This window comes from Tamandua tetradactyla, chromosome 3, assembly GCF_023851605.1.
Source record: "Tamandua tetradactyla isolate mTamTet1 chromosome 3, mTamTet1.pri, whole genome shotgun sequence".
Taxonomy (NCBI): domain Eukaryota; kingdom Metazoa; phylum Chordata; class Mammalia; order Pilosa; family Myrmecophagidae; genus Tamandua; species Tamandua tetradactyla.
In genome coordinates, this window is record NC_135329.1 from 74,443,727 (window position 1) to 74,459,535 (window position 15,809).

A 15,809-nucleotide genomic window follows, 5' to 3' on the forward strand; every position below is an offset into this window, starting at 1 on the left:
TGTACTTTGGATAAACATATACAACTAGTACATATTTAGCAATGGCAAAGTATGACTCATAATATATTGTTTATAGTCATCCCTAAAGAAAGTGCTGATGAAAGACTTTTGGAAAACTGTCTGGTTTATGTGATAAAGTATTTTGTTGGGAATTCAAACTCAATGTATGTGGAGTAAGGTTAGTCTTTTTTTGCACTAGAGAGACATCAAAAATGACAAACTGTGAATTTTAATCCTCAGACTATGGAAGAATCAAATGAAGAAGTTGCAGCGCTGCATGAATTAAATATCTTTTCTCTGTAAATTACATTTCTGATGGGGGTATGACCAAAACAGAGTCTGATCCTTGGGGTAATACATTGCAAAATACATGAATTCAAAGCTTTACCAAAGATATAAGTGAATAAAATAAATGACAACCTTTTTCCCAAAACTGAACAATACCTCAGAGCAATCTCTCATCTCAAAATGTCTGTCTAATTTGCCAAAGGCTCTGATGAAGAAAGCATTAGTGGTATTCTACCTCACAAATAACAGCAGAGGACTATAAAAACGTGATATCATTAACTAATATCTTTCTTTAATAGTTTAAAAGACACCCTTGACAATGGGAAAATTCCCCAAATTACATTTCTGGACTCTGAAAGAGGCTTATGAGTATAGGAATTACAATTACTGGAAAATGTCCCTGCATATAAAAACAATTTTTAAGAGAAAATTTGCATCCCTGAAAGAAATCCAGTGATTGGTAAAACCATAAATGATTGAAGAATCAGGGCTGTAATGTCTCCTATATCCTCACCTAAGTTTTATGGAATATACAGGAGAAAGTCATAGCTGGAGAAGGATGTGACTTTTTGAAACTTCACCATGTTTGACTCAAGTCCAAAATGTGCCCTATTTCAAGAGCTGATTATCACAACCTTGGAATAAGTACAGAACATTTGAAATGATAAATGTTTTTCCCAAAAACCATATAACACAAGAGTAGTTTATTTCTGCATTCAAGGAAGCAATGCACCTCAGCACCTCCAGTAATTACAATAATTTCATATGTCCCTAATGACCTGTGTTAAACATTTTCCACTGAATATTCAGGCAGAACAGTTTGGCTCAATATTGAATCTTGGGGATATATTCCTGGATGTCAAATGATTTAAAGAAAATACAAAATATATAATGGTTTCTGTTGGATGAAAAATAGAGATAAAATTCTAGTAATAAAGCAAATAGCATATTAACTTTATTCACAGTGATAAAAGTAATTTGATTTTCATTTCACAATATTTAACATCTCAATGAAGAGTAAATTTCTGAACTTGAGATGAAGGATCCTTACATAGTGACAGTTCCAGCAGGAAATTATTTTTAAGGCATCCTTTATGTCCTTGTTTCTAAGACTGTATATAAAGGGGTTCAGCATGGGAGTTACCACTGTGTACATGACAGAAGCTATTGCACTCGCCCTTGCATTTTGGGTAGCAGCAAACTAAGATGCACTCCAAAAGCTGTACCATAAAACAAAGACACCACGGAAAGATGAGACCCACAGGTAGAAAATGATTTATACTTGCCTCTACGTGACAATATTCTTAAAACAGAGCATGCAATCTTAGAGTAAGAGAAAAGGATGTCAGTGAGTGGAATACCACCCACAATTCCCATTGCAAAATGCATCACTAAGTCATTGAGGAAGGTGTCAGAATATGCAAGTTGGATTACTTGAGACAGTTCACAAAAAAGTGAGGAATTTCAATCTCTGTAAAAAAAGTCAATTGCCCAACTATTAAGCCATGTAAAAGAGAGTTCAGAACACTCAGTACCCATGACACCAGCAGCAGGAGACCACAGAGACTAGGGGTCATGATGACCATGTAGTGCAGTGGGTGACAGATGGTCACATAATGATCATAGGCCATCACGGTTAAGAAGAAGTTGTCTAAATGTCCAAAAACCATGAAAAAATTCATCTGGGTGAGGCAGTTTCCATAACTTATGCTTTTGCTCTCTGGATGTTCATCAGCATCTTTGGGACAGTGGTGGGGGTGAAACAGATGTCTGCAAAAGACAGATGAGCAAGGAAGTAGTACAAGGGCTTGTGTAGGTGGGCATTTGAGATGATGGCCAGGATGATAAGCAGGTTCCCAATGAGAGTGACCAGGTACATCATCAGGAACAGATCAAGTAGGAGGGGCTGCACTTCTGTGTCTTCTGAAAGTCCCAGGAGGATAAATTCTGAAACACACATTTCATTCTCTAATTCCATGTAACCCATGAAACTGCTGGAACAGAGACAAGAGCAAGGCAGGCTTAGGTACAAGCAGCTCTTAACAAATGAATATAAATGCTATGGTTTGTATTGCAAATATACTGACTTAATTATTTCTTTTTTTTTAAATTGTAATTTTATTACAGAAGTCAGAGAAGGGACATTATGGCTTTAAATTTAGTTAAAAGTGCTAGAGTTGTTGGGGAAGAAAAAAGTTTGAAATTTATTTTGCATTTCCTTGAAGTGGAATCAGTTACTTTTAAGAAGGATGAAATATGATTATAACTTGTGATGCTTGGTTTTGTTTGGGCAAATTTTAAATTTCAGTACCATGCAGAGAGGTTTTTTGTGGACAAGGTTCCCTTTACAGGTAACAAATGTTTTTACTGTTTAGCTGATACTTGTTACTAGTGGCTCAGAGGCCAAAATGATAAGTGAAATGGCTGTTGTTTCCTATCTAATACCAAATTCTATTTTTTAAAATTATTTCTTATAAATTATATGGAGATTTAGTGCCTTTTATCTGAAAATGATAGCATTAACAAAAGTTCCTTCTTCTCCTTGATGGTATTGCTAAGAAGACTTTCTTGTCCATAGTTTTAAACTTTTCTCCCAAGGCAGTATGTTCCACCTCAGATGTTCTTAGACTTTATTTCATTCAAAAATCATTTGACCAGCTATTTTGCACTATGTGATGAAAAAGTCAGGAAAAATATATTGGCGATGTCAGCACAATATTTTATTTCAATCAATGTTACTAAATTGCCTGTTGAAAATGGTTAGACTGAAAATATAAGTTGTACATATATTACTACAATAAAAAATTAAATAAAATTTTTCCTTCTGCATAGCTAGAAAGGCCAATACTGTTAATATGCTATTTCATCTCCACCTGATCTATACTTTCAACTCAACCCCATTCCCAAGCACAAGAAGTTAGTTTGTAGATATTGAACAAAATTATTTTAAAGTTTATAAAGAAAGGCAAAGTTCCTAGATTTCCTAGAGAATACTGAAGAAGTACAAAGTCATAGAACCAATACTACCTGATTTCAAGTCTAACTATAAAAAAACAATGATTAAACCATGTTGTATTGGTGAAATAGACACAAGAACTAATGTGTGAGAGCTCAGTGACACAAAAACTGGTGTTAGGGAACTCAAAAATAAACCCACACAAGTACAGTCAACTGGGCTTTAACAAAGGGGCAAGAGCAATTTAATGGAAAAAGTAAGATCTTCTCAACAAAAGCTGTGGAAGAATGGCATACACACATGCAAAACTGAAGAGAAACTTAGTTGAGCATTGTATATATTTCACAAAAATTAACTCAGAATGAATCCTGTACTCAAAATTAAAATCAAAATATAGTACTTCTCAAATAAAACATCCAAAGAAATCTGGTGGTCTGTGCTTTGGTGATGAGACTTTAGAAATAGCACTCAAACTATTATACACAAGAGAAGAATATTTAAAAATTGGACTTTATTAAAATATAAGACATGATCTAGGAATGATATCGATAAATGACTTGATCCATGTATACAAAGAACCCCTAACACTTACCATTAAGAAAGGTAATACCCAATTTAAAAACTGAGTAAAAATTCTGAAAAGAAGCTGAAATAAAGAAGATATGTATGTGGTAAATAAGTATGTGAAAAAAGGCTCAATGGCATTTGTCATTAAGGAATTTCAAAGTTGACTGCATATATAGTATGTGCACGGTATATGCAAATAGAAGACTAAATGCCATGATAATAGGAATGTCAAGATGGAATGCAAAATGTGATAAAACAATCTAATTGTATTACAAATATAGGAAACATGCTTACTGTGGGGATGAGGGGAAAAGTTGCAGAAATGGTAATACATGATATGAATAGAGTCTGGAAAAGAAAGAGGACAGAAACATAAGTACAGTATTCTAATGGATAAAGCTTATCTCACCAGAGTGTAGGTTGACAATTCTATCACATCTGTACATGTATACTGGAATCAAGTAATTAAGTAGATGATGGCAGGTGAGAAGAATATGTTTCCCACTGCAAACTGGTTGGTTAACCATAAGGAAGGGGAGGACACTAGAATGTTCTACCTGGCAATGGCTTAAAGTGAGACACAGCATGAGAAGGTTAATATAGATAGAAGGGTATGTGTAGATATATCTATGGGTCTGTGTATATGCACAACTTGGCAGACACACATATATTTTCTTACTCTCTCTTTGGAGAACACCTAGATGTCCTAGTAACACAGAATACACGTAGGGCCTGGAGATTTATTTTAATTTCATTCTTCAATAAAATTTCCTTGGAGAAATGGCTGACCTGAGACCTGGAATAGAACTATATAGGAAGAGCCTGGAGCACCTCTGAAAGATATCCCATTGCCCAAACTGAAACAAACCTCACAACAAAAAAGTAAAGTACTATTGTATCACTACCAAAAGTATAAAATAAATGTCTTGAGTCAATAATCATTTAAAGAAAATATTTAATATATGAGTAAGAAGACAAAAATCTCTCATGCAGACTCATGCAAAGCTTCATATAGATACTTCTGTCTCGAGATGGTGAGTTGATTCCCACTCCTAACGTGTGTCTTCACGTACTAACCCCCTTCCAAAGGTGATATATGGAAAAGCAGGAAAATGAGGAACTTTAAAGTGGGGAAACCTGGCAAGCATTGTTGATGAACATCAACATCAACAGTGAAAAGCGACATTTATGGGATGTGCCCTGGATACATAATGTAATGAAAATAGAATTTTATCTCTGGTGTCTTCCTCCATAACTCATAACCCCAGTCTAATCATGAGGAGAATATCAAACAAATCCCAGCTGAGGGACATTCTACAAAATGCCTTGCTGCACCCCTGAAAAATATCCACGTTCTCAAAAACAAAAAAAGTCTGAGAAACTTTCATTTATAACACACAGACGTTATGTGGTTTGTGGATGGAAGATGTTCAGGATATGCAAAAATAGATGTGATTTTCTGGAAACTGCCTCTACTATCCTCGCAATTTTTCTGTAAGTCTCACACTACTTTTTTTTTTTTTTTTTTTTTTTTTAAAGGAAAGACAGAGAGAAGGAAGGAAGGATAGAAGGAAGGAAGGAAGGAAGAAAGGGAAACATCTTTAAACATTTTTCTTGTTTTATTGTATTCTGTTTCTCCGTTTTTGTTACATGGGCTGGGGCCGGGAATCGAACCGAGGTCCTCCGGCATAGCAGGCAAGCACTTTGCCCGCTGAGCCACCGCGGCCCGCCCTCACACTACTTTTTAAAATGATTTATTTATTTATTTTTACATGGGCAGGCACAGGAAATGATTCTGCCACTAAGCCACCATAGACCTGACCCCACATTGTTTTTTGGAAATAGATTTATGAAGAAGTAAATTATTAGTGAAATGCTAGGAACAAATTCTGAGCTTCATTCCAGATGTGAGCATGTGCCTTGGAAAAGAATATGATTCTGCTATAAGTCTCAATTCATCTCCTATTAGGTCAGAACAGAGATATCAATTTCATTTGATAATTCACAGAATTAAGGAAAAAATAATGACTATTATGTGTCTGACATTGTGCTCAGCATTAATGAAGAATATTTGTATATGCTGTGATTCGACCCCACCCATACTCATTCCCCAAGCCTCCAAGCCCACTGCCACTGTGCAATTTCCAGCCCTCATCACTTTCCTGGGAATTTGACAACAGAAACTGATCCAGAACTGTCCACAGGACAAGACTTTTCTTGAACACCACCTTTGATAAACCGTGCACTGACTCTCCAATAACTTCAAACATAAATATCAATCTTGTGGACAAAACCAAAACTCTCTGTTATCTGGCTGCTGACAACCTTCCCCAGCTCATGTTGCTTTTCTCACACCCTCCCTACCATTGTTCATCAGATATTAAGGTCTACTTTTAAACTTGACCACACCCTGCAAATATATCAATCACACATTTGTGCCCCTGTCTTCTTTTCTTGGTGGGTTTATATCCTCTTCTCTTCTTAGAATTGCTAATGGAAGGAAAATATTCCTCCTTCCAGGCTCAGTACAATTACCATCACCCTTGGGAAGCCTTCATGAGCCTCAATGGATGAGTCCAAACTTTGAATCCACTTCATCACAACTTCAGTTTCCATCTCAGGATATTGCATGTGTTCATATCTGTTTGCTGCCATATTTATATGTAATCTCTTTGAAATAAGTAACACTGTCTTAATCATTTATTCTGAGAGTAACAGTGCCTACCATGAAGGAATTAATGAATGGGTTTGTGTTGAATGATTTTAAAAAGAAATTGAGGAATATGGTTAACAATATACTTGCATGAAGGAAGCCCATGAGTGTGAGCTAACATTGCATGAGACAGATATGGGAAAGAAGGTGCTTTAGTGTATTCATTTTCTCCCTCGATCATAAGCTCTTTACCTGGGTAGGGCATTGGATGATTGTCTTTCTGTGTTATCCTTGTTGATGACCCTAAAGTTACTCTCAATAACTGGGGTCCTGGACTCAAAATGCATTTCCCACACTCATTACCAGACTTTGTGACTCTTCCTGAAATTATCAAAGAAGGATCTGAGTTCACCAAGCAGATTCTTCCTTTAATGATGGATGAAGTTGGAAGTGCTGCTCCCAGGAAGCACAGGAAGATGTAAATACTCAAGAGGTCTGTAGAAGGTGAAATTATATTTCTACCTTACCAGAGGTTGATAAACTAGACTTGAGATAGCGTATGCAAGGCACTTATGTTTCCATGCTTTTATGAATTTAATTCCCATAAGCCTCATAAATGTAACATTATTTTGTCTCTTTGCTCCCTAAGATATTTGGTTCTCTGGAGGTAAAGGAAATGCAATGCAAACTTGAGTCAGTTTTGACCCTTGGGAGAAAGCTTTGGGGCTACGTGTTCATCCCTTATCCCAGTGGTCTCCTTCTGTGAGGTCACCTCTATTTAGCTGCAAGTTTTCCCATAATGATTTCCCTATCACTGACTCAAGAGAGAGGTTCTGCATGCACTACAACGTCTTGTCTCTGATTTATCTTTTTTGGTGTTTGATCTGATTTATGGGGCTGCCCTCTCTCAACAAGTCTTCTGCTTGTTTCACTGCTTTCCCTTTCTCCTCTATAGTTAGCAATGTCTGTTCAATTCACTCAATTATTTATTTTCAGTCATTCAACAAATGTCATTCAGCAATACTGTATGGTAATCACTAAGTGATCATCTGATAATGAAGAAAAGAAGACTACATCGTGCTTCCTGTCAAACAGCAAACAGTCATGAAAACAAATACAGTACCTGATACTGGTACTGAAGTCATAGTGAAGTGTAATTTCATATGAATAAGGATGAGCTTTTACATTTCTGCTAAAATGGATCCTGGGACTCTGATAGGGATCATTTTCAAACTATAGAATGCTTTCAATATTATTGACATCTTAATAATATTCATTCTTCCTATCCAAGGAAATAGGTGTCTTGTTAATTATGTAGATCCTATATTTCCTTCAGCAACATTTTATAGTATTCCATGTACAAGTGCCTCACCTCTTGAGTTAAAATTATCCCTAGTTATCTTGTTTTTTAATGCTGTGCTGAATGAATTTTAAAAACTTCCAGCTAGGACTATCTTTGCTGGTATAGAAAATGCAACCGATTTTTTCATATAATCTTGGAGCTTGCGTTTAGCTGGATCCATCTATGAGCTCTAGGAGTTTTCCCCTGGATGAATTTCTATATTTTTATGTAAAGATCATGTTGTCTGTGAATACACACAGTTGTACTTCTTTCTTTCCAATTTGGATGCCTTTTATTTCATTTCGTTGCTTAATTTATTTGGCTAAACTTCCTGTAGAATACTGAATGGCAATAGTGAAAATACACTATTTCTTCTGTTGTTCCAGACCTCAAGGGAAAGTTCTGAACTATTTCGGCTTTGAGTATAACATTTGCTGTATTTCCTAAGGCTCAAACTGAGACTTTATAAGGGTCTCATGCACTAGGTTTGCCTTCTTGGAATTTATAATTCCCAGAGGGTTCCTAGGTCAGGAAGATCTTGAAAACCAGAGGGAAAAGCCTCTCCAAGGTTATCAGTGAATTACATCCCCCTACCTTTTATTGTGGACACCCCTTCTCAGCATGAAAAAGACAGAACTGACATACCCCAAAGATCCCTAAATATTGGGAGAAAGATTAAAGGAGAAGGAGGAGGTATAATAGAGTAAATGGGATTTAACAAATGATAATGCTACTGAATTACTACATTAATATTTCTTCCATCTGCCAGTGTTTGGCATAGCTAGAAGGAACAATTGAAGATGAAGGAATGGTAGCACATGACAAATTCTGGGATCTATTCTGCAACTACTTGTTGAACTGTGGTTTGAAAATTATTGCTTTTTCCTTACTTTGTTTTGTATATATGCTATTTTATACAATGAAATACTAAAATATATTTTAGCTGTGTTTTATATAAATGTTCTTTATTGTACTGACAGTTACATCCTACTGTTACTTTTCTGAGTGATTTTATAATGAACGGACATTGTTTTTTTGTTAAACACATTTTCTGCATCAGTTGAGATTATGTGATTTTTTCCCTTTCATTCTGTGAATACAGTGTATTACATTGATTTTTTTTTACTTTTCACACCTTTGTATTTGTGAGGTCAACCCCACCTGGTCACAGTGGATAATTTCTTTACTATTCTGTTTGATTCAAATTGCTAGCATTTTGTTGAAAATTTCCTCATCTTTATTCATATAGGGCATTAGTTTTTCTTTTTTATTATGTCTTTACGTTGCTTTGGTATAACTTTTTAATAAAGTTAACCTCATGGTATGAGTTAAGAAGAATTCTTTCCACTTTGATTTCAAAATGTTTCAATAGTACTGGAATTAATTTTTCTGTGATGTTTGATGGGATCCACTATTGAAGCTATCTGTTCCTGGACTTTTCTTCTTTGGTAGGTTTTTGATTACTGATTGAATTTCTTTGTTTATAATGGGTCTGCTGATGTCTTTAATTTCCTCTTCAATTTATGAAAGTTGGATTTGTAGCAAGTTGTCCGTTTTTTCTAGTTTTTCCAGATTTTTGGCATACAATTGTTCATAGTATTCACTTCTAAACCCTTTAATTTATCCAATTTCTATTAATAACTCCATTTCATTTTGGATTTTAGTAACAAGCTTCCTCTATTTCTTTATTTTCAGTGTAGTTAAACATTTGCAATTTTATTGATCTTTTCCAAAAAACAAATTTTAGTTTCATTCAATTGAAACTAAATTGTTTTTTCTTTCAATTTTTCTCTTCATTTCATTGAATTCCTATATGTTAAATTTTGTTTCCTTCCTTCCACTAGCCTTAGATTCAGTTTGTTCATATTTTCTACTTGCTCCAGGTGTGAAATTGTATTACTGATTTATGATCTTTTTTTAAGATAAACATCTGTATATATAAACCATTCTCTGAACAGTAATTTTGCTGCATCCCAAATTTCTGGTATGCTGAGGTTTCTTTTCCATCTGCCTCAAGACATTTTCAGATTCCCATTGTGATTCTTTTTATTTATTTATTTATTTATTTATTTATTTATTTATTTATTTATTTATTTATTTTGGTGCATGATCCTGGAATCAAACCTGGGCCTCCTGCATGAATGGGGGGCATTCTAACCACTGAACTGCCCATGAACTTTATTTCTTTTTTTATCCTTTGATTGCTGGAATTTGTTGTTTAACTTCCACATTCTGTGTATTTTTCATTTCATTCTCTTATTGATTTCTAGCTTCATTCCACTGTGGTCAGAGAAGTTGCTATGCATAATTTCATTTTTTAAAAAATCTATTGAGACTTGTGTTGTTAAGAAATATTTGGTATATCCCAGAGAATGATCCATGAGTACTGCAGAAAAATATATATTCTACTGTTTTTGGCTAAGAAACCAATAAGTGAATGTAATGGAAATTACACAAATACTTGGATGTTAAACAACAAACTTAAACAATCAAAGGGTCAAAACATAAATCACAGTGGAAATCTGGAAATATCTTGAGAAAACTGAAAGGGAAACCATAGCATACAGAAATTATGGGATGCAGCAAAATCATATTTTAGAGGATGATTAATAGCTGTGGGTTTTTATATTAAAAAAGAAGAAAGGGGTGCACAAGTGATTCAGTGGTGGAAAGAGAGGAAGTCTATTACTAAAATCCAAAATGAAATGAGGTTATTAATAGATTTTGTGTAAGTTAAAAGTTTTAAAATGAATACTATGAACAGTTATATGCCAACAGTCTAGATAATCTAGAAGAAATGGACAACTTGCTGTAAATTCATCTTTCCTATATTGACTCAAGAGGAAATTGAAGATCTGAACAGACCTATATAAATAGATTCAATCAATTAATCAGAAACCTACTTAAAAAGAGAAATCCAGGACCAGATAACTTCAATTGTGAATTCCATCAGACATTCACAGAAAAATTAATTAACTACTGAAGCACTTAGAAATCATAGAGGAAGAAACTCTTAACTCATTCTATGAAGCTAATATTATTGTGACACCAAAGTGATGTAAAGATATAAGAAAAAAGGAAAACTAAGGACCAATTGCCTTTATGAATAAAGATGCAAAATTTTTCAGTAAAATTCTAGAATTCTGAATTAAACAGAATAGTAAATATATGATCCACTGTGTCCAAGTAGGATTTATCTCACAAATTCAAAGGGCTTCAGTATATGAAAATCAATCATTGTAATTCAGCACATTCACAGAATGAAAGGGAAAAATTACATACTCTCAATTGGTGAGGTAAATGTGCTAGACAAAAACCACTGTCATTTCATTATAAAATAACTCAGAAAAAAAGAAGGTTAGCTTTGTCAATATTGTAAAGGTCATACATACAGAAAAACAGCTAATAAATACTTTAATTATTTAAATATTTCAGAATTTTTACTGTATAATATAACATATATACAAAGCAAAGAAAGACAAAAGCAATACTTTTCAAAGAACACATCAACAAGTAGTTACAGAACAGATCCCAGAGTTTGTCATGGGCTACCATTCCATCATCTCAGATTGTTCCTTCTAGCTGCTCCAAAACACTAGCAACCAGAAGAAATATTAATATAGTGATGCAGCAGCCATATTATTTGTTAACTCTCATTTCTCTGTCATATCTCACTCTTCTACTTTAATCCTTCTCCCATTCTACAGGGATCTTTGGGGAATGCCTGTTTATCCTTTTTCATGTTGAGAAGGTGTGTCCACATCAAAGGATAGGGGAATGTAATTCATTGACAATCTTGGAGAAGCTGGTCTCTCTGGATTTCAGAATTTATCTGCCCTGGGAATCCTCTGGGAATTATATGTTCCAGGGAGGCAAACCTAGCGCATGAAACTCTTTTAGAGTTTCAGTTCGAGCCTTAGGAAAACACAGCTAATATTATACTCAAAGCTGAAATAGTCCAGGCCTTTCCCTTGAGGTCTGGAAAAATACTGTGCATTTTCACTGTTCCTATTCAGTATTGCACTGGAAGTTTAGGCAATGTAATGAAATAAAAGGCATCCAAATTTCAAAGAAAGAAGTGCAACTGTTTGTATTCACACACAACATGACCTTTATATAGAAAATAGGAATTCATCCAGAAAAAAACTCCTAGAGCTCATAGATGGATACAGCCCAATGCAAGCTCCAAGATTATATGAAAAGTCTGTTGTGTTTACTTTACCAGCAAAGATAGTTCCTAGCTGGAAGTTTTTTAAAATTCATTCCGCACAGCATTAAAAAAAAATACCTGGGGATAATTTTGATTCAAGATGTGAGGCACTTATACACTGAACACTATAAAACATTCCTGAAAGAAATTATAGAGGGCCTAAGTAAAAAGCACAAGATACCTGTTTTCTTGGATGGAACTAATTAATATTATTAAGGTGTCAACAATACCCAAAATGATCTATAGTTTGAACATAATCACTGTCAGAGTCCCAGGATCCATTTTAGTAGATATGTAAAGGCTTATCCTCACTCTTATGGAATTGCATTTCACCAGGACTTCAGTACCACCACAGGTGCTGTGTTTATTTATTTCTATGACTGTTTGCTGTTTGACAGGAGGCACAACATATTGCTCTTGCTTCATTATCAGATGATAGCTTAGTGAGTACCATAGAGTATTGGGGAATAGATATTTGTTGAATGACTGAAAATACATAATTGAGAGAATTGAACAGATATTTCTAACTATTGGAGAGAAAGGAAAGACAATGAAACAAGCAGAAACATTGTTGAGAGAGGGCAGCCCCATAAATCAGATAAAATATCAGAAGAGAGAAATCAAAGACAAGAGATATTTTAGTGCTCCCAGAATCTGTATCCTGAATCAGTGATGGGGAAATCATTATGGGAAAATTTGCACTATCATAGCCCACAGCTAATGGGAGGTGAGAGTCTACTGAGATAAGAGATGGACAAGAAGCTCCAAAGCTTTCTCCCAAAGGGTCAAAATTGACCAGAGTTTGTGTTATATTTCCTTTTTATACCTCCAGAGAGCTAAATATCTTACAGAGCAGAGAGACAAAAGATTCCATTAATGAATGTCATCAGAATCAAATCCATAAAAAACATGAAAACATAAATGCTTTGCCTACAATATCTCAAGTCTACTTTACCAATCTCTCTGGTGTAACATAATTTCACCTTCTAAGGACTTCATGAGTATTTTCATATTCTTGCCCTTCCTGGGAGCAGAGATTCCAACTTCATTCATCATTCAAGGAAGACTCAGCATTGGTGAAATCAGAATCTTCTTTGATAATTTCTGGGTGAGTCATAGAGTCTATTCATGAGTGTGGGGAATGTATTATGAGTCCAGGACCCTTTTTATTGATGGTAAATTTAGGGGCTCAACAAGGATAACACAGAGAGATAATCATACATTGTCCAACCCATGTAAAAAGCTTGTGGTCAAGGGAGATGATGAATACACTAAATCATCTTCTTTCCCATATCTGTCTCATGTAATGTTAGTCACACTCATGAGCTTCCTGCATGGAAGTAACTTTTTAACCACATTCATCAATTTCTTCTTTAAATCATTCAACAAAAACCTCATTCATTAAATCATTCATGGTAGGCACTAAGTGTTATTCTATTTATAAATAAATAAGTCAGTGTTGTTTATTTCAAAGAGATTACATCTAAATATGGCAACAAACATAGAAATGAGCATGTTCTATATCCTGAGGTGGAAACTGAAGTTGTGGTGAAGTATATCCAAAGTTTGAACTCATCCAGTTGAGATTTGTGAAGGTTTCCCAAGGGAGCTGAGAATTGAATTGAGCCTGGCTGGAGGAATATTTTCATTACATTGGCAAATCCAAGAGGAGATGTTGGTAGAATCCAACAAGAAAAGAAGACATGGACACAAATGTGTGATCAATAAAATTGTAAGGTGTTGTTAGGTTTAAAAGAAGATCTTAATATCTGATGAACAATGATAGGGAGGGTGTATAAAAAGCAACCTGAACTTGTGCAGGTTGGGGCACTCACATAACAAAGAGATTAGAGTTTTGTCCACAAGATTAATATTTATGTTTGAAGCTATTGGAGTGGCAGTGCAGAGTTTATAAAAGGTGATGTTTATGAAAATTCTTGCTCTGTGGGATATTTTGGATCAGTTTCTGTTGTCAAATTCCTGGGAAATGATGAGGGTTGGAAATTGCACAGTGGCAGTGGGCTTGGAGACTTGAGGAATGAGTATGAGTGAGGTTGAATCACAACATATAAAAATAGATGTCATATATACTAAGCACAATATTGGATATTTCATAATAATTATTTTATTTAATTATTTCAATTATTAAATGAAATTGGCATCTCTGTTCTGATCTAATGGATGATGAATATGAATTTTACATCAGAGTCTTATTCTTTTCCAAGGTATGCAATCAAATCTGGAATGAACCTCAGAGTTTGTTTCCTAAGTTTTTGCATTTCACTAATAATTTTACTACTTAATAAATGTAATTTTAAAAAACAGTGTGAGACTTAACAAAAAAATTGAGTGGATAGTAGAGACAGTTTCCAGAATATCACCTCCATTTTCCCCTATTCTGAGCATCTTCCCACCAAAATACCACATTATGTCTATTTGTTACAAACAACAGTTTCTCGGACTCTACTTGTTTTGATAGCCTGGATATTTTTCAGATGTCTTGATCAGGTGTTTTGTAACATGTCCCTTAGTTGAGATTTGTATGATATTCTCATCATGATTAGACTGGGATTATGGGTTTTGGTGGAAGACACCAGAGATAAAATTCTATTTTCTTTGCATTATGTCTCCAGGGCAATCTCATCAATGTGACTCTTCACTGTTGATGTTGACGTTCATCAATGATTCTTGTCATGTTTCCCCACTTCACAGTCCCTCATTCCCCTGCTTTTCCACATATCACCTTTGGAAGGGGATTAATATGTGATGACACACTTTAGGAGTGGGAATTAACTTAATCTTCCTGAGAGAGCAGTATCTATACAAATCATTGGAATGCTTCTGTATGGGAAATTTTGTCTTCTTATTCAAATATTAAATAATTTAAGTCATTATGGTCTCATGACATTTATTTTATACTTTGGGTTGTGATAAAATGCTACTCTATTTATTTTGTCCTGCAGTTTATTTTAGGTTTGGTGATGTGATATCATTCATCAGTGCTCTGTGTCTCTTTGATTTATCCCCATCCTTGAGGACTTTATTTTAGAACCTACTTAATTTCTGGTAGTACAAGATGATCTAAGTTCTTCTTGTATATTTCAGCCATTTCTCCTATGAATCGTTCAAAGAGACTTGAAATCAACTAGCATTGCTTCTAAAACTTTGTTCTTTTTCAGTATTGTTTAGGCCACCTAGGACTTTTACCTTTCCTTATAAACTTCAAAATTATTTTGCCAATGGCTACAAACTGACTTCCTGCTTTAGGGAATGGGATTGTGTTGAAAGTATAGATCAGGTGGGGATGAAATGGCACGTTTCTATCTGTAAAGATGGAAAAAATTATTTATTTTAATTTTTATTGTAGTAATCTATATACAATTCAAAATTTCTCACTCTATTCATTTTCATGTGTGCCATTAAGTAATATTGATTATAATAAAAATATTGTGCTACCATCACCAATATTCTTCTCCCAACTTTTTCATCATATAGTCCACAAAAACTGGTCAAATGATTTTTGAATGAAATAAAATCTAAGAGTATTTGTAGTGGAACATATTACCTTGAGAAAAAGTTCAAAATTATGAACAAGTATGACATGTAAGCAATAACGTCAAGGAGAAGCAGGATCATTTGTTTGCTCTGACATTTACAGATAAATCTCTGTGTAGTAAATAATTATTTCAAAATGTTTGCAATACAAACCATAGCATTTGTGTTAATTCTGTGAGAGTTGCTTGTACCTAAACCTGCTTTCTCTGGTCTCTACTCTGGCAGTTTCATGAGTTAC

At 34.6% G+C, this 15,809-nt stretch overlaps 1 pseudogene; it reads right to left on the minus strand.

The window, feature by feature from the left end:
* Positions 1-1,273: 1,273 nt before the first annotated feature.
* On the minus strand, positions 1,274-2,266 carry LOC143675636 (olfactory receptor 7A10-like; annotated as a pseudogene).
* Between the last annotated feature and the right edge of the window lie 13,543 nt (positions 2,267-15,809).